We start from the raw sequence: 25,130 nt of genomic DNA on the forward strand, positions 1-25,130 counted from the left end.
ATTTGCTCACATGTAAGGCACGCACAATATTGGTGGCGTTGTCCGATGTCACAAATTCCCAGGAGAGTCCAATTGGGGTAAGCCATTCTGCGATGATGTTCCTCAGTTTCCGTAAGAGGTTGTCAGCTGTGTGCCTCTTATGGAAAGCGGTGATACAAAGCGTAGCCTGCCTAGGAACGAGTTGGCGTTTGCGAGATGCTGCTACTAGTGCCGCCACTGCTGTTCTTGCTGCGGGAGGCAATACATCTACCCAGTGGGCTGTCACAGTCATATAGTCCTGAGTCTGCCCTGCTCCACATGTCCGTGGTTAAGTGGACATTGGGTACAACTGCATTTTTTAGAACACTGGCGACTCTTTTTCTGACATCTGTGTACATTCTCGGTATCGCCTGCCTATAGAAATGGAACCTAGATGGTATTTGGTACCGGGGACACACTACCTCAAGCAATTCTCTAGTTCCCTGTGAATTAACGCTGGATACCGGACACATGTTCAACACCACCGAAGCTGCCAAGACCTGAGTTATCCGCTTTGCAGCAGGATGACTGCTGTGATATTTCATCTTTCTCGCAAAGGACTGTTGGACAGTCAATTGCTTACTGGAAGTAGTACAAGTGGTCTTCCGACTTCCCCTCTGGGTTGACGATCGACTCCCAGCAGCAACAACAGCAGCGCCAGCAGCAATAGGTGTTACACTCAAGGATGCATCGGAGGAATCCCAGGCAGGAGAGGACTCTTCAGACTTGACAGTGACATGGCCTGCAGGACTATTGGCTTTCCTGTCTAAGGAGGAAATTGACACTGAGGGAGTTGGTGGTGTGGTTTGCAGGAGCTTGATTACAAGAGGAAGGGATTTAGTTGTTAGTGGACTGCTTCCGCTGTCACCCAAAGTTTTTGAACTTGTCAATGACTTCTGATGAATGCGCTCCAGGTGACGTATAAGGGAGGATGTTCCTAGGTGGTTAACGTCCTTACCCCTACTTATTACAGCTTGACAAAGGCAACAAACGGCTTGACACCTGTTGTCCGCATTTCTGTTAAAATAATTCCACACCGAAGAGGTGATTTTTTTTGTAATTTGACCAAGCATGTCAATGGCCATATTCGTCCCACGGACAACAGGTGTCTCCCCGGGTGCCTGACTTAAACAAACTACCTCACCATTAGAATCCTCCTTGTCAATTTCCTCCTCAGCGCCAGCAACACCCATATCCTCATCCTGGTGAACTTCTACAGTGACATCTTCAATTTGACTATCAGGAACTGGACTGCGGGTGCTCCTTCCAGCACTTGCAGGGGGCGTGCAAATGGTGGAAGGTGCCACCTCTTCCCGTCCAGTGTTGGGAAGGTCAGGCATCGCAACCGACACAATTGGACTCTCCTTGGGGATTTGTGATTTAGAAGAACGCACAGTTCTTTGCTGTGCTTTTGCCAGCTTAAGTCTTTTCATTTTTCTAGCGAGAGGATGAGTGCTTCCATCCTCATGTGAAGCTGAACCACTAGCCATGAACATAGGACAGGGCCTCAGTCGTTCCTTGCCACTCCGTGTCGTAAATGGCATATTGGCAAGTTTACGCTTCTCATCAGACGCTTTTAATTTTGGGTCATTTTACTGAACTTTTGTTTTTTGGATTTTACATGCTCTTTGCTATGACATTGGGCATCGGCCTTGGCAGACGACGTTGATGGCAATTCATCGTCTCGGCCATGACTAGTAGCAGCAGCTTCAGCACGAGGTGGAAGTGTATCTTGATCTTTCCCTATTTTACCCTCCACATTTTTGTTCTCCATTTTTTAATGTGTGGAATTATATGCCAGTAATATATCAATAGCAATGGCCTACTGTACCGTACTGCTATATATTATATACTGGTGGTCAGCAAAATTATGCACTGTCCTCCTACTATATATACTGCGCACAACTAAAATGCACCACAGGTATGGATGGATAGTATACTTGACGACACAGAGGTAGGTAGAGCAGTGGACTACTGTACCGTACTGCTATATATTATATACTGGTGGTCAGCAAAATTCTGCACTGTCCTCCTACTATATAATACTGCGCACACCTAAAATGCACCACAGGTATGGATGGATAGTATACTTGACGATGGAGCGTTTTTCAGGCAGAGAACGTATAATACTGGTGGTCACTGGTCAGCAAAACTCTGCACTGTCCTCCTACTATATAATACTGGTGGTCCCCAGTCCTCACAATAAAGCACACTGAGCACAGAAATTTGCAGCACACTGAGCACAGATATGGAGCGTTTTTCAGGCAGAGAACGTAGATATTTTCAGCACACTGAGCACAGATATTTGCAAGCACACTGAGCACAGATATTTGCAGCACACTGAGCACAGATATTTGCAGCACACTGAACACAACTGAGAGAACGCTGCACGTCCTCTCCCTATCATCTCCAATGCACGAGTGAAAATTGCGGCGACGCGCGGCTCCTTATATAGAATACGAATCTCGCGAGAATACGACAGCGGGATGATGATGTTCGGGCGCGCTCGGGTTAACCGAGCAAGGCGGGAAGATTCGAGTCTGCCTCGGAACCATGTAAAATGAATGAAGTTCGGTGGGGTTCGGATTCCGAGGAACCGAACCCGCTCATCTCTAATTTTCAGTGAAGTAAGCCTCCTCAACCTGCTCAGGTGTTGTATCTGCAATATTCAGCACATACCTAATAGCCTCTATTATCAACTGCACCCCTTTAGCAAAAGATGCTCACCCCCCGCAACACATCCCCATCACCGTCTGCAGTATCAGAATCGGTATCATCCTGCATGATCTGTGCAAGAGCACGTTTATGTGAATATACAGCGGGGAGCCCTGATGTACCAGAACTGGGCCAGACTGCCATAGAGTTCTGTAAAGCTTGAGTTGCAGATTCATTTTGTGCAACCCTATTTGAAATCTGAGAAATCATAGATTTGATAGAGGATAACCACTCAGGCTCCCTTGCTGGGATCTGTGCTAAGCCAGTGCAACCCTGATTACATGGAATGGGATCATCCTGAGAGGACATATCCTCTGCAGCATATGACACAGAGTCCCTGGACATTGCTTGATGGAGACCACAGACAATCCACACACACACAGGGGAGGACAGACAGACAAGGTTTCTCCTGGCCACTAACAGTATATGGAGCCTCTTGGAAAACACAATACACAAAAAAATCCTGAAAACAAACCAGTGTCTTTTCATCAAAAAGAAGATCTTACAAACTTTGGGGCTCAGTTACATTTGGATGTAAGTAATTTTTATGACACCTCTCATGTAGCAGTACATGTCCGTGCTGATAGGTGGTACTTTTTAACAATCTCCCTGAAATACTTTTTTCAAAAGTAGCCAAGTATGGGCAAGAGCACCACGGTCCTGGAGACCTGTACATGCGCAGTATACTCTGGCACAAAGCCAAAATCTACTGCGCTGTTAGTGAGGAGGGACCTGCACGGGGACCGTACACAAGATCTCTCCTCTCTTAAACCGCCTCTGCATTAACATATAATCAGGGATGGACAGGAAATGGGAAATGGCCCAGGCAAAGGTTTGCATGTGTATGACCAGGAGGGGCATGCCATGAGTCTAGGGGGGCCTGAGCGTGCGGCACGCCCCCGTCTCTGTATGTCGGGCGGCCAAGCAGAGTGCCAGCAGGTGGAGTTCCTTGGCCAGCTCTGTTTCTGTGAGCCGGGCAACTGAGGAGAGCTGCTCGTCCAGCCCCCGTCTCTCTGCGGGGGTGCCGGCCCGGCCCATCATGCCATCGACCCTCCTGTCATTTGCCAGAAGAGCCAGATGGGCAGTCCGGCCTTGTATATAATGTATGTGTATATAATAATAATAATAATAATAATAATAATAAGTCAGAGTGTCAGGATCATGTTAACTACATGATATAAAGTTGTTTTCATAGGGAAGTTATTTTCCTACGCACAACAGGCTTCCTGTCAGTAATACCATTAAAGGTCGCTGCACTTAGCCCACTTCTGACACAAAATGGCCACCATCAGAGGTCAGTGCAATAGAACAACTACACTGCATTGTTGTCTATAAATAAAGTGGGAGCTTTTGAATTAACCTGTAAAAACCTTTAGGTAGTCATTAAATACCTCTTAAAATGACCCTCTTTGTCACTATTGTGTTACTTTGATAATGGCCAGCTTTATGTCGTTTCTTGTTCTGCTTGTGTTGTAACAATTTAAACTGAATGGATGATTTCTGTGTAATCCAAGTACTTAACTGTATTCAATTCACAAGGCTCTTTGGTTTGTGTTTGGCTAGGGCCAGTCGCAACGCAAGGTGTAAAGAAGAAATGTCCCACTGGTCTCAACATCTAGGTACTATTATTCAGAGAACCTAGTGGGAAGTGTATTTTTCTTCACGGGCCCACAAGAATTAGCAGGCTTGCCAGATCCGGAGGCCAAATGGAAATGCACAATGAGAATTAATACAGGCATTGCATTTACTCCTTAAATAGCTTTTCACAATCACAACAAAGAGACGGCTTTGGAATGAAAAGCCCTGGTAAGGGAAAGAACTAGTCTACAGGAAGAATTCTATAGGAAGACTCTTCTGAAAGCAATATGGAATAGACCCTCAATATTATATGCAACCTATTAATGCAGAATCACAGAGTATGTTTGGCAGCCTTGGGCATTGAGCCTTTGCATAGAGCTAAACAGCCGGCATTTGAAATATTAATAAAATTTTACTAGTACTGCTTTCTGCATGAGCGGAAGGAGTTGTTTGCAGTCGGAAAACCAAGTGCTGTAGAATTCTTTCCCGTAGAATAAGTGCCTCTTTCTAAAGCACGTCGGAGGACAAGGACAGGGATATCACAATACCGAACAGTGTAATGAAAAACATTTATTCCAGAGCAGCTTCTGAGTTTCTGCTTTAAGCGTCACTGCACAGACCTAAAAGTAAAATATATACCTTGCTAGATAATTCGCTAGCCAACTGCCTTTCAACCGTAATGCAAAGGATGATGATTTTGAACAAACAACGGAATGACCAGAAACGACACGGAAGAATCAAATGGTGAAACTTCCTTCTGCTGTTTATAAGTCTACTTTTATTCTCTACGAGACACCAAAGCACTGATTAATTTTTGTGTTCTTAAAGGAACATGTGGTCGATTCGGAGATGTTTACCGTTCGGTGATAATCAGGAACACAATTTAGATCAGGATAATAGAGGCTGGCAACAATCATTACAATTCATATTGGTAAGCACAGTTATGCCGTTGAGAATTACGGCAATGTAATTATTGTGGTGCGGTAATGAACTTGTTTAGATAAAGCCTATTAAAAACTAGAATGGAAAAAAACAAAACAAAATGAGGATAAGTCCTTGCGGGTAATCAATAAACGGATTATGTTAAAGAAAACGCGACACAGCAGGGATAATAGCGACGGCACACGGCTAAACTGTTTCTGCTTCAGCAATCTATGAAATCAGAATTAAAAAAAAAAATATATATATATATATATATGAATTGTAAAATTATAAATCTTACAGTTCCATTTCGGATCTAGTACTGTATATAGGGGGGTCATTCCGAGTTGATCGCTCGCTGCCGGGAAAAAAAAACTGCAAAACTGCGCATGCATATGCACCGCAATGCACACGCGCATCGTACGGGTACAAACAGCATCGTTGCTGTGCAATGCTTCTAGCGCCGATTCCATTCGCACAGCCGATCGCAAGGAGATTGACAGGAAGAGGGCGTTTATGGGTGTCAACTGACCGTTTTCTGGGAGTGGTAGCGAAAACGCAGGCGTGACCAGGCGTTTGCAGGGCGGGTATCTGACGTCAATTCCGGGACCTCCGTCACTAGGATCATCGCACAGGATAAGTAACTTCAGGGCTGGTCTTGTTTTGCACAAAAAATTTTTGTACCGCTCGGCTGCACAGGCGATCGCACACTTGCAAAGAGAAAATACACTCCCCCATGGGTGGCGACTATGCATTTACACGACTGCAAAAAGTAGCTAGCGAGCGATCAACTCGTAATGAGGGCCATAATCCAATTATATAATACACAAGTAATGCTAATACAGTATACATAAAAATTCCTGCAAATAATATCTGTGTAAATGATTAACTGTTATAGTTCTAATCATCAAGTTAGGATCGTTTGAGGGTTTATTAGGAAAATGTATTGTAAGGAATAACTTATCCACTATTATAAAGTATTATGGCCATATGAGACCCGCACAGATTTCTGCAACCTCTGGGACACATTTACAGTTGTACGCAGACATTTGTGCACTATGGTGGTCATTCCGAGTTGATCGCAGCCAGCAATGTTTTGCTGCTGCTGCGATCAACTAGTCCACGATCCTATGTGGGAGTGTATTTTAGCTTTGCAGGGCTGCGATCGCTTGTGCAGCTCTGCTAAGCTAAAAAAATTAAAGTAAAAGAAGACTAGCCCTGGACATACTTACCCTGTGCAATGATCTCAGCGATGCTGGGGCCAGCTTTGACGTCAGACATCCGCCCTCCGTTCTCCTGGACACGCCTGCGTTTTCTTCTCCACTGCCTGAAAACGGCTGCCAACGGTCCGGTGACGCCCAGGTACGCCTTCTTTCTGTCAATCTTCTTGCGGTCGGCTCTGCGACCGCTTTCTCCGTAAAACCGCGACGTAACCCGGTGACCCCTTTTGCCGGGCAACATTGCGCACGCGCAGTGCGGCCACCGCGCATGTGCATTCCGGACCCGTTCGCACCGCAGCGACAAACCGCTGCGTGCGAACTGGTTGGAATGACCCCCTATGTACAGCCGTATATACAGTACAATATATTATTTGTGCGTATGATTGTGTTAAAGAAATGGTATCGCAGGCCTGCAATAAAAATCCAGAGTGCGCTCAGTTGGATTTGACCCCAGGACCTTCTGTGCTGTGGATTTATGTCCTTGGTGATTAAAACTCAGCATTGGTTGTTTGTTCAGGAAATTCTTTTGGACATACTTGAACTTTCTGAGCTGTCCCTGCTTTCTGCCCACTTCCTGTCCCCAGCCAAACCCCACCATGCTGTGGGTATTTATGTCAGGAAGTCAGCACTGGTGCTGGTTATAGTACATGTCTCTTGGTGCTGACTTGGATTGTCTTGATTTTATTTATTGAACACAGGGGAAAAGAATGGTGGCAAAGAAAGTACGGCCCTACACACAGTATTGCCATCTTGTCCAAATAATAAAAAAACAGATATGGGGGCCAACTGCCAGCCCATCGCCAACAACTCAGTGATTAGATAGGGGCCAACTGTCAGCCAACAACTCAGTGATTAGATAGGGGCCAACTGTCAGCCAACAACTCAGTGATTAGATAGGGGCCAACTGTGAGCCAATCGCCAACAACTCAGTGATTAGATAGGGGCCAACTGTCAGCCAATCGCCAACAACTCAGTGATTAGATGGGGCCAACTGCCAGCCAATCGCCAACAACTCAATGATTAGATGGGGGCCAACTGTCAGCCAATCGCCAACAACTCAGTGATTAGATAGAGGCCAACTGTCAGCCAATCGCCAACAACTCAATGATTAGATGGGGGCCAACTGCTAGTCCATCGCCAACAACTCAGTGATTAGATAGGGGCCAACTGTCAGCCAATCGCCAACAACTCAGTGATTAGATGGGGGCCAACTGTCAGCCAATCGTCAACAACTCAATGATTAGATGGGGGCCAACTGTCAGCCAATCGCCAACAACTCATTGATTAGATGGGGGCCAACTGCCAGTCCATCGCCAACAACTCAGTAATTAGATAGGGGCCAAATGTCAGCCAATCTCAAACAACTCAATGATTAGATGGGGGCCAACTGCCGGCCCATCGCCAACAACTCATGGCTTAAAAGGTGGCCAACTGCCAGCCCATTGCCAACAACTCATGGATTAGATGGGGGCCAACTGCCAGCCCATCACCAAAAACTCATGGCTTAGATGGGGGACAACTGGCAGTCCACTGACAAAAACTCAATGCCTACATGGGGGCCAACTACCAGACCATCCTCAACAACTCATAGCTTAGATAGGAGCCAGCTTCCAACCCATTGCCAACAACTCACATTATCCAAACTCCTCTGCCAATGACGTACTTAAAGGTCTACCAGGATCGGTGATGTCGCTGACCCCAGTAGGGTAGAATGAGCCTACACCCATGTATTTTTGGGGAGAGCACCGTAAGATCTACAACCAGACAGCAACTGTTACCATTCTTGCATGCATTTGTCGGTATGGATCCGACAAGGGCTATTCAATGAACGGCCAAATCCGACTGTCGGATTTGAACCAAATCCGACTGTCAGATTTGGCCGTTCCCGGTGTCTTGCCCTGCTGCTGACAGCGCTGGCCGGCGGAAGTAGCTGAAAGCGGCGGCCAGCAAGGGGAGCTGGCGGTGGGGGGACATGTCTGCGACGATGGGGGGAGGTGCTGCCGGGAGTAAGAAGCCTGGCCGGGGGAGACGACTATTTTTAAAGTCAGACTGAGATTGTCGGAAAGGGGGCCAAAACCTTTTCCGCCGATCCACGTGTTTTCCAACAAGTCGGGAATTCCCGACTTGTCGGAAAAAAACTGCCCTCTTTGAATAGGTCGGAAACTCTTCCAACAGAAATCGGTCGGAAGCTGCCGTCTTTCCGATAAGACGACAGCTTCCAACAGCTATTGAATATGGCCATAAGACAGGTAAACACGTTAAGGACACATTGGCATTCTGGCATTGGTGTTTCCCTAATTCACAATTCCACGGACAATCACTTGTGGTAACTTTAGATAGGGTTGCAAGATCTGAATTGCACCAGCAGCCGGAAGACCCAGTGAAAGAAAGGACCCAGCCATTCTGTGTGGTTGCTACAAAGAAATCATGAGTCCCTGGCCAGGAATAAAATATAACAGGTAATATTACCATAACTCAAATAGAGAAAACTCGCAATCTGACAGACAATATCTGGTATCTTTACAAACAGAGACTATCTAATATTGTTTGCTACATCACGGAATTATAATTACCAAACCGTTATAAAAATTACAGCTGTGGAACTCGGACTGTTAATTATACTAACATCTATATATAGGACTGATTAATAGGTGACATACTGTACAGATAGCTGTTTTTATTTTTTTTAAATATATGAATTACATTTATATTGTTTTGAACACGTTGACCGGGATTTTATATTGTAATTTTTAGTGTATGTAAAATAAAATTGTAAATATACTGATCAGACCAGAGTTATCATGTGCTTCTTTCTGTTTAATTGTTTTTCTGAAGGTTTTTGGGTATCCCTCCTAGACTGCTGCAGGTGGATCAGTTTATCTAATTTGTGTGGGCAGTAGCTCTGAGTTTCAACTATTTGTTGAAAGCACAAAATGTGGCTGCGTCGCCAGGGCAAAATACACACATTGTGAAATGATGCGCATTAGCTATAAAATAAAAAAAAATTAAAAACATATTGTGGGGAGCAAATGCTGCAACTTGTATTTACGTCCAACTCCAAATGAGGACTACAGTCTATTGGCTACTCGGACAGGAAAAAAGAGAAAATGCAGGAGCACACTCTAAATACTAAGCACTGCTAATCAGAATAATTATAATAAACTCTGCAATATACAGTAACATAGAATAAATATGAAGTGCTTAGCATCATTTTGGCCAAAAATATTGACCCACCAACCAGGTGACCTTAACTGGTAGGTCCCTAACACTAAGGTTTTACATTTTAAAAGGTGTTACATTTGTAAGAAGCAGCAACTATGTGATGAGAGTGTTACACAGGTGAGAGGTAATATTTAGAGTGTTAAAAAAGTGTTACATAGGTAAAACAAAATTAGGTTCTAAAGACAGAACAGTAGCATAGGCTCTGATATGCCATGGCGTCAATCTGCTTTCGCCTTCTGACTGCACTAACCAACGTACCCAATACAGGTTGAGTCTCCCTTATCCAAAATGCTTGGGACCAGAGGTATTTTGGATATGGGATTTTTCCGTATTTTGGAATAATTGCATACCATAATGAGATATCATGGTGATGGGACCTAAATCTAAGCACAGAATGCATTTATGTTACATATACACCTTATACACACAGCCTGAAGGTAATTTTAGCCAATATTTTTTATAACTTTGTGCATTAAACAAAGTGTGTCTACATTCACACAATTCAATTAAGTTTCATATACACCTTATACACACAGCCTGAAGGTCATTAATACAATATTTTTAATAACTTTGTGTATTAAACAAAGTTTGTGTACATTGAGTCATCAAAAAACAAAGGTTTCACTATCTCAATCTCACTCAAAAAAGTCCGTATTTCGGAATATTCCGTATTTCGGAATATTTGGATATGGGATACTCAACCTGTAATAGTTTAAGCAATTGTTTTTGGGCCGCAGAGATTGCAGTATGAAGCTAGTTGCTGGCATCAGCTATGATTTTGCATTGTATGTGGCCAACATTAGCCAAGTACGTTTTCTAGAACATGTTTGGGTTTTAATTACAATACAGTGGGGAGATGTATCAAACCTTGAAGACAGAATACCAACCAATCAGCTCCTGTCATTTGACAAACACAGGGGTCAATTCAATTTGCTGACAGTTGAATAGTGCCATGTGACACTTAATTGTCGGGAATTCCTCTTGCACCCCCCGGAGGGTGCGAGCAGAAATCCGGCAAAAGTGCTGGCATGCGGCCGGCTCAAGGCTGAATATGTTGTGAATCAGCATCGCGTCGGGCAGTTAAGTCGGAGAATGCCCGTTCTCTCCATAAATCAACCTGTTAAGTCCAGGAGAACGGGCATTCACCGACTTAACATGAGCAGAATTGAATAGCGATGGGAGCCAATTCCCAGCGCTATTCAACTGTTGGCAAATTGAATTGACCCCACAGTCTGTGAAATGACAGTTACTGCAGCAGCTGATTGGGTTGTACTTTCTCCCTCTCCGTTTTTTTTTTCTTCAAGACTTAGAACATCTTCCTCGGTATACACACACACACACACACACACACACACACACACACACACAAAATCGACCACCTGCACAACCATTACGATACTGAGTTATGATACATTTTATTTGAAGTCTTAATGAGCCATGTTTGTGCGGAATGACGCCGCTGTGTGAGTACAAGAAAATGACACTAATCCTCCAATTTTAGCCCGTTTAGTGAGGAGCTGGATTGTTGCTGTTCCTTATCGCACACACAGATTGTTGACAGCCCCAGAAAGATAAGTGCTGGGATAACATGATTTAGACACAAATGAGTGTCATTTTCCATCCTCCTGGGGTGGAATGCACAGTACAAGCAGTTATATATTTCTGCTTTCTCCGTAATGTACAAGTGTAATTGTGTTTTATGATCTATTCTGTATCCAGGGATGCTACTCCCATGAACTCTGGAAAGCAGTATTATGTGAGCTGGAGGATGATATACTGTAGGTCTCTGAGGCTGTGTGGAAAGAAGCAGCTATCGCTAAGCTTTGGAAAAGATAATAACGTAATAATTACAAACATGAGAAAGGATTCTCTTTTCAACAAGCAGAAAGGAGATAAACATGTTTCCAGGTGTGCGCCAATAATGTGGCAGATTTTTGGTAGCTGTCCCAGGCATTGAAGTTTTGGGGGGCAGAATTTACTTTAACAATATACCAACAGTTTTCCTACATAGTTACATAGTAAGTGAGGCTGAATAGAGGCAAAATGCCCATTGTGTTCAACCGGTATTCTGTATTAAGCTGAGTTTATAATGTATCTGCTGAAGTAATGTTTTATGTCTAGTTAACAGGGGCGGATTGGGAACAAAAAGTGGCCCTGGAAAAATTTGTACTAGTGGCCCCACTTGGACAGCACCAGAGGTATAAGGTCTAGCCATGGGCCATGGCAGCAGCACCCTCCCCCCAAGACTTTCCAGATAGTGGGCATGTCCAGCTTCAAGGGGGAAGATAAAAGGAAATAAAATTAAATATTATGAGCACATTATATGATACACCTTCAGAATTTAGGAAACTATAGAATTCTTTAGAAAGATATATTTTCTTGCTTATTACACCAATCGTATCCCAATCACTATTCACTCAATATTAAATGTCATCCAAGCAGGAAGACAGAGCATACACTAGATCATCTGCAATCACAGGCTAAGTGGTAAAGTCATTTTCATATATGCAAATTGTTTGGCATCTTACTCATTAAGTCTATAAATAGGACTACATGTCCTCAAACAAAACAGGCCCCGTGGGTGCGTCGGCCCACCGGGAATCTTCTCTGTAGACCCTATGGCCAATCCACCTCTGCTAGTTAACAACTATAAACCATGTTTCTCCCAGATTATCAATGTCAGTATTTTAAATGTTATAACCTTGGCTATCTTTTTCAATCAGAAATGTATCCAATTAGTTTTTAAATGCATCTACAGAGTCCGCCATTACCACCTTTTCTGGCAGGGAATTCCAAATCCTTATTACCCTAATAGTAAAGAACCCTTTCCTACGTTGCGTACAGAATTTTCTCTCCTCTAGCCTCAGCGAGTGCCCTCGTGTCCTATACAGAGTTCTTTTAGTAAACAATTCCTCTGATAACTCTTTGTAATATCCCTAGACATATTTGAAGATATTAATAATGTTTCCTCTAAGACGCCTCTTTTTCAGTGTATACATATTTAACCTAGTAAGCCTTTCCTCGTAATCCAGTCCCTGTAGCCCTTTATTCAGTTTGGTAGCTCGCCTTTGAACCCTTTCGAGTTCACCCATATCTTTTTTTAAATGTGGTGCCCAAAATTGTACACAATATACCAGGTGTGGACGTACCAGTGATTAGTATAGCGGCAGGATTACACCCTCGTCCCTTGTCTCAATTCCCCGTTTCATGCACGCTACCACCTTACTTGACTTCTTTACTGCGCTTTGACTTTGTATACAGTTATTAATCCTATTATCAATGAGTACCCCCAAATCTTTTTCCAATGCAGTTACCCCTAGACTTTCCCCATTTAATATGTAGGATGCAAGTTTGTTTTAGTCCCGAAATGCATAACTTTGCATTTTTCTATATTGAACCTCATTCTCCATTTAGACACCTAGATTTCATGTTTAGATAAGTCATTCTGCAGAGACTCCACATCTATTTCCGAATTAATTACCCTACACAGTTTAGTATCATCTGCAAAGATTGACACTGTGCTTTCCAGGCCTACAGTATTTCCAGGTCATTGATAAATATGTTGAACAGTAGTGGTCCGAGTACGGACCCTTGTGGTATTCCGCTGACTACTGGTGCCCAGCTTGAGGACTTCCTGTTGACCACTACTCGCTGTACCCTGTTATCCAGCGGCAGTTTCTTATCCGTGCACATACAGTTTTTCCTAGGCCAAGCTCCTTTAATTTGATGATCAGTCTCCTGTGAGGCACTGTATCGAAGGCTTTTGCAAAATCTAAGTAGACCACATCCACTGCTTTCCCCTGGTCAAGATTGTTGCTCACCTCCTCATAGAAGCTAACTGATACCCCCGTTTCCACTAGCTCTAAAAACACGGGTTAATGTGCGGGGGCGCGCATTTACCCGTGTTTTTTCCTAGTGGAAATGGCATCCCCTGCAAATTCCCGGATCAAGTGATCCGGGAATCCTACCTGGGTAGCTTGCCGGGTTGAACACGTGTTCAACCCGGTAAGCTGTGTGGTGTGAACGGAAGCCGGGTCGATGCGACATGGCTCCCTTTCACAGTGTATGAAAGGGCGGCGCTGGGAGATCATGGGATCTCCCAGCGCCGCCCCTGCCGCGTCAGCAGCAGAGTCACCAACCCGGCAATATACCGGGTTGGTGAGCTGAGTGGAAAAGGAGTATAGAAGGGGGCTGTAGCACGGGTCGCAGCCGTGTCAGGCTCCCAGCTGCGACCTGTGCTACAAGTGGAAAAGGGGTATAAGTTAGTTTGACATGATCTGTCCCTCACAAACCCATGCTGGTTCTTGCTAATAACCTTAGCGGTCTTCAGATACTCCTGTATGCTATCCCTTAGAATTCCTTCCAATATTTTCCCCACTATAGATGTCAAACTAACTGGTCTGTAGTTACCCGGATGATTTTTAGATCCCTTTTTAAATAATGGCACTACCTCAGCTATATGCAATACTTCGGTACCATGCCTGATCCAATTGAACTATTGAAAATCGAGTATAGGGGTCTTGCTAGTTGTGACCTAAGCTCCATAAGAACCCTCGGGTGAAGTCCATCAGGGCCTGGTGATTAATTAATCTTAATTTTGCTTAGTCTCTCCAGGACTACTTCTTCACTTAAACAAGTATTTAACCACGAATCAATGCTGTCACTATCGTTATGCACTACTCCCACCGTCAGTTCTTCTCTGGTTAACACTGATCAAAAAAATTTGTTCAGTATTTCCGCTTTTATTTCATCATCATTTATCAATACTCCAAATGTATCTTTTATTGGACCTATGTTCTCCTTTTTTAACCTTTTACTGTTTATGTATTTAAAAAAACTTTTTAGGATTGGTTATACTCTCTATAGCGATTTTCTTTTCATTTTCAATTTTAGCTGCTCTTATTGCTTTTTTTGCAACTTTTACTTCATTCTTTATAGTACTCCTTTCCATTAGATTTAAATACTTTAAAAGCACGCTTCTTTTTATCCATTTCTTCCTTGACCTTCTTATTAAGCCACATCGGTTTGAGTTTGGTACTCCTACATTTACTGCCCATGGGAATAAATTTGTGAATATTGCTATCTAGCAACCCTTTTAAAGCATACCACATTTTTAAAGTGTTCTTGCTATGAAACAATACTTCCCAGTCAATGTCGTTTAATGTTTGCCTTGCTGTAAGGTACATTGTAGTAATGGTTAAAGAAACAATGTTACACTTTTTCACATGACAGTAGACCACACCTCCTAACTATCGGTCAATCAGCAGCGGGACAAACCTGCCCAAAATTATGTGGTGTGGCCTTATGGAAAGAGGGCATGTCCTCGCAAGGAATGCTGTTCCCACGAGCAAAGCTCCCTGCTTACGTCAAGTTGGGTCTTGCCCAGCACCCCAGGAGCTGCAGAGCAGCAGATGAGTGGGGGCCTCACTCCTACCCCTACCGTGGGACACTGCAGCCTGCGGGTGGGGCAGTGGGACAGAGCCAAAATCAGGAGAGTTGGGATATAAGCACTAGCCTAAGGACTCATCAATATGAGCAGCTATCTCTCAACAGAACTTACAGTATGTGTGTCTGTTTGCGGAGCGTATCCTGCATTTTTTCACACTGTGAATGTACCAAAACTGAGTGCAAGCATGTATGAACAGTGCAGAATTGTATGCATTTCATACGAATCGTAATCACAGGTACTATTAATGATGTGTGAGGTTATTGATATATTTACTGTCATCAGGGACACTATATTAAATGTGAATGCTATTCATTTGATGTTGGGGCTAGTTGGAGAAAATAGGCCTATTTATTAAAAGCTGATGCCTTTTAGTCTTTTTAATGTTAGGGAAATGGACACATATTAAATATGAATGTTGTTTCATGTCTGGGCTGATGTGGTTGGTATTTATTAAATGTATATATAAACATTAGTTGTTAAAGGTTTGTCTTGGGGGGGATCTGGTTAAATGAGGGTGCTATTGATTTAATGTCGGGACTTGTTGAGTGGGGGGAACACTGGATGTTTTAGAAGTTGTTCTTTCTATGAAGTGAGTATTGCCACAACAACTATCCCAACGCTGGTTGGACAATCCTGGTTTTGGAAAGATTCATGCTTGCCTACTCTCCTGTATTGACTGGGAGGCTCCTGAAAGTTGGGGGGCACTCCCGCCCCCCAGAAGAGTAGACAAGTCTCCTGGATTGCCACCAACCGCCGCACCCGCACATAGCTTTCCCCCACGCTGAAGCCGATGATGTGATTCGCATGGAATGGCATCGTGGCTCCACCCCCTTGCGCTAGCAATGCCCGGTAATCCCAGCATTATGTAGCGGGGGGTGACTACAATGATGTGCTTTCGTTGTCACGCCCGCACTCCGCCCCCTTTGTGTCATCACGCCTACCGACACGCCCTCGTATGCCGTGCCATGCCCCCCCGCAATACCGAACTGGCTGCCTCCTCCCGGAGTAGGCAGCAAGAAGGTCGGCAAGTATGTGCAGACTACCTTAAGCTGCTCTGAACATTGTGGGAGAGCTGCATAGAAACAAAGAAACATTTGACAGCAGATAAGAACCACTTGGCCCATCTAGTCTGTCCCTTTTTTTACCATATTTTTACCTTATTTGATCTGTATTTCTTTGTAAGGATATCCTTATGTCTATCCCATGCATGTTTAAATTGCTCTACTGTCTTAGTATCTACCACCTCTGATGAGAAGCTATTCCACTTGTCTACTACGCTTTCTGTGAAGTAATTTTTCCTCAAATTTCCCCTGAGCCTACTTCCCTCCAGTTTCAGAGCATGCACCTACCCGTTTGCTACTAATAGAAGTAATGAGGATAACTTCTGTAAGCACAAACATTTAGGTGTCTATTTACTAAGCCTCGGCGAGAGATAAAGTGGATGGGTTCTATTTACTAAGCCTTAGATGGAGATAAAGTGCATGGAGATAAAGGGCCTAATTCAGACCTAATCACTATGGTGCGTTTTTTGCATCCCTGCGATCAGGTAGTTGCCACCTACAGTGTGAGGAGGATTCGCTTTGCAGGTGTGCGATCGCATGTGCAGGAGAGCTGCAAAAACAGAAGTTTGTGCAGTCTCTGCACAGCCCAGGACTTACTCTTCCAGTGCGATGATCAGGGCCGGAGCTGACATCAGAAACACTCCCTCCAAACGCCTGGTCCCTCTTGCGTTTCTCTGGACACTCCCTGAAGACAGTCAGTTGCCACCCACAAATGGCCTCTTCCTGTCAATCACCTTGCGATCGCCCGTGCGATTGCTTTTCTCGCACCATCCCGTTGCTGCCTGGCACTCCCCATTACTGCAGACCGACTCGCATTGCGGTGCATACGCATGCGCAGTTCAGACCTGATCGCAGGCTGTACGAAAATGCAGCCTAGCGATCAGGTCTGAATTAGGCCCAAAGTACCAGCCAATCAGCTCCTAACTACCATGTCACAGCCTGGGTTTGAAAAATGACAGTTAGGAGTTGGTTGGCTGATACTTTATCACAGTGTACTTTATCTCTCTGCAAGGCTTAGTAAATAGACCCCTCAAGATGTTCCAAGGGGGGAGCTTGGTAGATTGAGTCACTGAAAACTGAATGCGGACTGGATAAACACGCTATTGTATGTCATACGCTCTGGTCCTGTAAAATCTGAAACCTACTTTCCCACACATGTACACAGGGGTGTAGGGAGGGTAGAACAAGTGGAGCTCGAGCTCCAGGCGCCGCTGGGGACAGAAGGCGCCGACTCACTGCACAGCTGAGAGCCGGGATCTCGGGCAGGGGTAGGAGGAGATGACTAGAAGAGAGGGAAGGGGTGGCCACCACACTGCCTGCATGTTGCAGATCACTGATTGCACAGTGCAGAGGCGTGCAGTGAGGTCAGTGGCTGGGGAGGCACAAGCAGCTAAACAACCAGCCCCCCCCCCCCCCCCACAGAGTGGGGGGAAGAAAAGTGTAGCCCCCCCCCCCCCCCCCCCATCCATACATTGGTAAAACCAGCACCATGTAGAACCAGCCAGGGGGGGATGCCATAGAAGGGGAGACACTCGGTATGGGGTCCCCCTGCCATAGCATTAATCTGCCCCCCCAAACTAGTCAGCCCAGGGCTGGAATTCCTCAGAAGTGGGGACCCCAAAAAATAAAAATGGGGTCGCCCTCCCGAGCAATAACCAGCACTGGGCTGAGAGCCCAGTGCTATGCCCCGCCCCCCTGGTGGCGGTGGGTGCAGGGTTCATTGTTAATATTGTTCTCTACAGGTGGCCTACAGGTCCCAGCAAGCCTGCCCCAGCATGCAGTCACTTGGAAAACCACAAGTGCCAGCATGCCCGGACATAAATGGCCCGCTGGCACCTGTAAAGAAAATATTAAAATATAAACACCATACCATCTTTAAAAAAAAAGTTTATTAGTCAGGGTCTTCACCTGGGGGCGGCGGCCTTTAAGCTCTTTTGCATGGCCGCCGCCTCCCCAGGGCTTCCGGCGTCTTCACCTGGGGGGGCGCCACCTCCCCAGGGCTTCCAGTATCTTCCTCCGGCATCTTCACCTGGGAGGCGGCGGCCTTTACCCTCTTTTGCATACCCGCCGCCCATCCAGGACTTCCGGCGTCTTCTGCCTTCAGGAGCTCTTCTCTGCTCCTCCTCCGCCGTCGGACTGACGCGCCGTTGCCTCGCGCTGACTTATATAAGTCAGCCGGAGGAGGCGGGGCGATGACGCAGCGAGCCGTGATTGGCTCGCGGCGGCCATCTTGAATTTCAAAAATGACGCTGAGGCGCCATTTTTGAAATTGGTACCGCTCCGCTGCCAAACTCTGCACCGCCGCCACCCGCACCTCCGCCGCTGACCAATCACTGTGGCCTCACTGACAGGGGCGTGCTTTCATAGGTTGAAAGCACATCCCTGAAGAAGTCCCATTAGTAGCGTGGAGGGACGAAACGCGTTGAGCTACATGATACTACCTCTCTACTGCTGTAGATTCAGATAAGCATGATATAATTTTTTATATTGTACGGGTCCATTTTTTACTTTGTTTGTGTGTAAAGCTTATTAAACTCTATTAAAATTGTATTACACTATCAGAGTTTTTTCTCCCTATGGGGCATATTTGGTTTTAAGGTACAGCGTGCAGCTGTGGAAAATAAGGTGGATACCTGAGCCATACCCCTTTATTATACGATAAAGTGAGTCGTTACATATATTATTATCCTCTTCATTCCATAAACACTCACTGGGTCATTTTTCTTTAGCCAATGAGCACGATTTGCTTTGCCATTTGGAGCGATAAGGTTGCACTTTGCACTTGGCACTTTACACTATTTTTGTGATTGCACAAAGTCACTATTGAATATGATAGTACTCGGTACTGATACATCCCTCCTCTCCCTCTGTTCATAATACTGCATTTGATGAGCACATTTATACAGCTACAATGGATCGAGGAAGAATCTCCAAGAAAGACCTAACTAGAGGCAAACATCTCTTGGAAATCTGGTACGCATATAAGAATTTATTCATCTGTAAAAAGCACCGAAGGCGCAAAAGTTTTACCACCTATGAACATTTATTCTTTGCACTTACAGAAATATAAGTCATTTGAAAACTTTTTTTTGCTGCCACTCTACTTGGGGTGTAAAAAATACAGAAAGACTTTTTAAGGAATTTCCTATTTTTATCTTTATTTTATTGGTATATATTGAGTATACACTTTGTATTACTGGTGGTTTAAGATTGTATATTGAATTATTTTGGTAGTAGCGCTTTTTTCACCTTTTTCACACACACATATATATATATATATATCTTTGTTTACAGTATGTGTGAGTATATGTGTGTGTTTATGTATGTCTGTGTGTGTGTATATGTGTATGAGTGTGTATATCTGTGTGTGTATATTTGTGTGTTTATGTATGTCTGTGCCTAAATGTGTGTGAATCTATGTATGTATGTATGTTTATGTATGTATGTGTGGTGGTGGGTGGGTGGGTGGGTGGGAGCGCCGTGACATGACCCTGCTCCGGGTGTCATGTCTCCACGCTATGCCTCTGCATGTTGTACATACAGTATAGTATAACTTCAGTACTCATGTAGTATACAGATGGGTCCACGGTTATCTTGACTAGTGTTCTGCGCTTAGGCACAACATGATTTATTAGCATAAACTAGAGATGAGCGGGTTCGGTTTCTCTGAATCCGAACCCGCCAGAACTTCATGTTTTTTTTCACGGGTCCGAGCGACTCGGATCTTCCCGCCTTGCTCGGTTAACCCGAGCGCGCCCGAACGTCATCATGACGCTGTCGGATTCTCGCGAGGCTCGGATTCTATCGCGAGACTCGGATTCTATATAAGGAGCCGCGCGTCGCCGCCATTTTCACACGTGCATTGAGATTGATAGGGAGAGGACGTGGCTGGCGTCCTCTCCATTTAGATTATAAGAGACTGAGAGAGATTTACTGGAGCTGACTAGGAGGAGTACTGTTACTGTAGAAGTGTAGAGACTGAGTGGAGAGAGTTTACTAGTGAGGACAGTGCAGTTTACTTTATAATCCGTTCTCTGCCTGAAAAAAGCGATACACAGCACACAGTGACTCAGTCACATACCATATCTGTGTGCACTGCTCAGGCTCAGGCCAGTGTGCTGCATCATCTATTATCTATATATAATATTATATATATCTGTCTGACTGCTCAGCTCACACAGCTTATAATTGTGGGGGAGACTGGGGAGCACTACTGCAGTGCCAGTTATAGGTTATAGCAGGAGCCAGGAGTACATAATATATTATATAGTGAGTGACCACCAGACACACAGTGCAGTTTATTTAATATATCCGTTCTCTGCCTGAAAAAAGCGATACACACAGTGACTCAGTCAGTCACATATATCTGTGTGCACTGCTCAGGCTCAGGCCAGTGTGCTGCATCATCTATATATATTATATATCTGTCTGACTGCTCAGCTCACACAGCTTATAATTGTGGGGGAGACTGGGGAGCACTACTGCAGTGCCAGTTATAGGTTATAGCAGGAGCCAGGAGTACATAATATTATATTAAAATTAAACAGTGCACACTTTTGCTGCAGGAGTGCCACTGCCAGTGTGACTAGTGACCAGTGACCTGACCACCAGTATATATAATATTAGTAGTATACTATCTCTTTATCAACCAGTCTATATTAGCAGCAGACACAGTACAGTGCGGTAGTTCACGGCTGTGGCTACCTCTGTGTCGGCACTCGGCAGCCCGTCCATAATTGTATATACCACCTAACCGTGGTTTTTTTTTCTTTCTTTATACATACATACTAGTTACGAGTATACTATCTCTTTATCAACCAGTCTATATATTAGCAGCAGACACAGTACAGTGCGGTAGTTCACGGCTGTGGCTACCTCTGTGTCGGCACTCGGCAGCCCGTCCATAATTGTATATACCACCTAACCGTGGTTTTTTTTTCTTTCTTTATACATACATACTAGTTACGAGTATACTATCTCTTTATCAACCAGTCTATATATTAGCAGCAGACACAGTACAGTGCGGTAGTTCACGGCTGTGGCTACCTCTGTGTCGGCACTCGGCAGCCCGTCCATAATTGTATATACCACCTAACCGTGGTTTTTTTTTCTTTCTTTATACATACATACTAGTTACGAGTATACTATCTCTTTATCAACCAGTCTATATATTAGCAGCAGACACAGTACAGTGCGGTAGTTCACGGCTGTGGCTACCTCTGTGTCGGCACTCGGCAGCCCGTCCATAATTGTATATACCACCTAACCGTGGTTTTTTTTTCTTTCTTTATACATACATACTAGTTACGAGTATACTATCTCTTTATCAACCAGTCTATATATTAGCAGCAGACACAGTACAGTGCGGTAGTTCACGGCTGTGGCTACCTCTGTGTCGGCACTCGGCAGCCCGTCCATAATTGTATACTAGTATCCAATCCATCCATCTCCATTGTTTACCTGAGGTGCCTTTTAGTTGTGCCTATTAAAATATGGAGAACAAAAATGTTGAGGTTCCAAAATTAGGGAAAGATCAAGATCCACTTCCACCTCGTGCTGAAGCTGCTGCCACTAGTCATGGCCGAGACGATGAAATGCCAGCAACGTCGTCTGCCAAGGCCGATGCCCAATGTCATAGTACAGAGCATGTCAAATCCAAAACACCAAATATCAGTAAAAAGCCTCTTTTTTTCTTTGCGTCATGTGCTGTTTGGGGAGGGTTTTTTGGAAGGGACATCCTGCGTGACACTGCAGTGCCACTCCTAGATGGGCCCGGTGTTTGTGTCGGCCACTAGGGTCGCTAATCTTACTCACACAGCTACCTCATTGCGCCTCTTTTTTTCTTTGCGTCATGTGCTGTTTGGGGAGGGTTTTTTGGAAGGGCCATCCTGCGTGACACTGCAGTGCCACTCCTAGATGGGCCCGGTGTTTGTGTCGGCCACTAGGGTCGCTAATCTTACTCACACAGCTACCTCATTGCGCCTCTTTTTTTCTTTGCGTCATGTGCTGTTTGGGGAGGGTTTTTTGGAAGGGACATCCTGCGTGACACTGCAGTGCCACTCCTAGATGGGCCCGGTGTTTGTGTCGGCCACTAGGGTCGCTAATCTTACTCACACAGCTACCTCATTGCGCCTCTTTTTTTCTTTGCGTCATGTGCTGTTTGGGGAGGGTTTTTTGGAAGGGCCATCCTGCGTGACACTGCAGTGCCACTCCTAGATGGGCCCGGTGTTTGTGTCGGCCACTAGGGTCGCTAATCTTACTCACACAGCTACCTCATTGCGCCTCTTTTTTTCTTTGCGTCATGTGCTGTTTGGGGAGGGTTTTTTGGAAGGGACATCCTGCGTGACACTGCAGTGCCACTCCTAGATGGGCCCGGTGTTTGTGTCGGCCACTAGGGTCGCTTATCTTACTCACACAGCGACCTCGGTGCAAATTTTAGGACTAAAAATAATATTGTGAGGTGTGAGGTATTTAGAATAGACTGAAAATGAGTGTAAATTATGGTTTTTGAGGTTAATAATACTTTGGGATCAAAATGACCCCCAAATTCTATGATTTAAGCTGTTTTTTAGTGTTTTTTGAAAAAAACACCCGAATCCAAAACACACCCGAATCCGACAAAAAAAATTCGGTGAGGTTTTGCCAAAACGCGTTTGAACCCAAAACACGGCCGCGGAACCGAACCCAAAACCAAAACACAAAACCCGAAAAATTTCAGGCGCTCATCTCTAGCATAAACCCTTCATCTATTGTTCTCAACTGCAATACAATACAGAGAACAATACAGCAGGGGATTAAGTCATTACAGCAGGGGATTAAGTCCGACTGGCCAGTCTCAGTTAATCCTATTAAAGGTCAAGATAAATGTGGATCCATCTGTATATCATAACTGCACTATAAGGAAAGGGAAGTACACAATGCTTTGTACTGTAGAAATTACCTTTGCGGAGTAGGACAAAGTACTGGAAATGAATAAAGAAACGGTTACTAAATTAATTGACCAAGATCAGCGATGTCCCCAGTGAAGTGGCAGCTGAACCTTTAACTGAAATCTTTAATATAATCCATGCTGACACGCGTGCTTCCCAGAAAGGGATAATTAGGTTTGTTATCCACTGACATTCTGAAAATGCCAGTGACACTGCTTGTCAGACATGACCACGTGTTTCACATGTGGTGTTACCCAGCTCTACCGATTTCAGTCGTATCAGAGGGGGAAGGGCGGCAACTAAATGGAGCATGCAGGGAAAGAGGATATATGGTTCAAAGAATAGGTTCCTTTCACATAATAATTACATTCAATTCCCTGATTCACTAATTATTCTTACAAAATTACCCTTCTGAAAGGAACATAATTAAAAATTGAAACCTGGGGCCAGATGTAATTAAGTCCGAGTTGGCCGGAGATGCGGGTTCCCAGCCGAACTCTGACTTTTTTTTTTAAAGCGGCAATCATTTACAAGCTAAAACCATGCCTTGTAAATGATTGCTGCTTTAAAAAAATGACCAAGTTCGACCAGGAACCCTCACCGCCGGCCAAATCGGACTTCTTGTTTGTTTGTTTTTTTTGTTTTTTTAATACATAAAAAAATGTGAACGTTTCTGGTGAATTTTTGTATTGATTTTTCAAACCAGTTTGAGAATCGATGTGCTAGTGGTTCCAGCATCTTCAGCGCTGAAGGCAGAAATACTCTGTGCTGCATGAATCTCTGTCATCACTGCTACCTAAGGTGAGAATTACTATAGCCCCGTTTTATCCAACTCTCCAGTCATAGTATATGAACCTGGAATTCTGTGTGAGGAACAAGCTGCGTGCCGAGGCTTGAGTAAGGGTAAGGGGCTCAGTATGATTTGCCGGTGGATGGGATGCCGACAGTCAGAATACCGAAATACCGACAGGGGGAGGTAAGACTGTTCCCCCCCTCCCCCCTACCCCTTACCCGCCCCATATACTTGCGGTCGGATTGCCGGCTGTCAAAATTCCGCCATCAGTCTCGTGACCCTGTTGGGATTCCGGCGTCGGCATTCTGGCAGCTTTCGGAATTCCGGCGCCAGCATGCCGGCTGCTGAGATCCCGACAGCCAGCATCTTAACTGCATCCCGGTAAGGGTGAGTTGGTATCACCACTGCAATCTACAAATGTGATATACGGACATATGTGTGAACTTGTCTGTCAATAGGCTGCTTTCACTTGGATATGCTTAGAAAATGGCTGCCGCCATAGTCAGTAGGGTAAGTGTCCTTAAAGAGTGCTGTCTAATACTCAGTGTATTGTATAAGGATGTGAAATGTTTGATTTCTCCTACGGGAAAATGCATGCAATACATTTTTGGCAGCAACTGAACATGTTTAATAAAGCAGATGTTATTTATTTACGTGTTGTCTAGTGGGTCTTTCCCAGCCTATCACGGCTAATATGGTCCTGCCTCAAGGGACTGAATAATGAGATCACATGAAAAAAAAACAAAAAAAATCCTTTGAACTGATTTTAATTGCGTAGACCCCCCATTGAAAGTGTTTCAAGTGCAGTTTTTTAATGTCATAATTAAAATTTATTTTCTGCCAATAATGTTAATTTTAACTACCAGTAACTGTAGTGGAGCAGTACATACTGTAGAGCCACTTACATTTTGAATTATTTGCAGCAAGGCGTCCATTTTTTTACATGATTTGCATAAGGTGTTGATTCAACAGTGGCCCCCGAAATGGAGAGGGGAAGATAGCCAATGAGGCATGGAACAAACCCCTTGGGTGCTTACATGGACTGAAGAGGACATGACACAAAGGGTAGGTGAGTATGGATTTTTATATTACAGCGATCAGGGATTCTACTGAACAAGTGGAGGCGAGCAGCACTAGGGATAAGGTAAGTATGTGTGAGTGTGTGTATTAAAGTTTTACTATCACGGTGTGTATCATTATTTGAATATTTATTTACATGGCTAC

The sequence above is a fragment of the Pseudophryne corroboree genome, chromosome 8, assembly GCF_028390025.1.
Source record: "Pseudophryne corroboree isolate aPseCor3 chromosome 8, aPseCor3.hap2, whole genome shotgun sequence".
NCBI lineage: Eukaryota > Metazoa > Chordata > Amphibia > Anura > Myobatrachidae > Pseudophryne > Pseudophryne corroboree.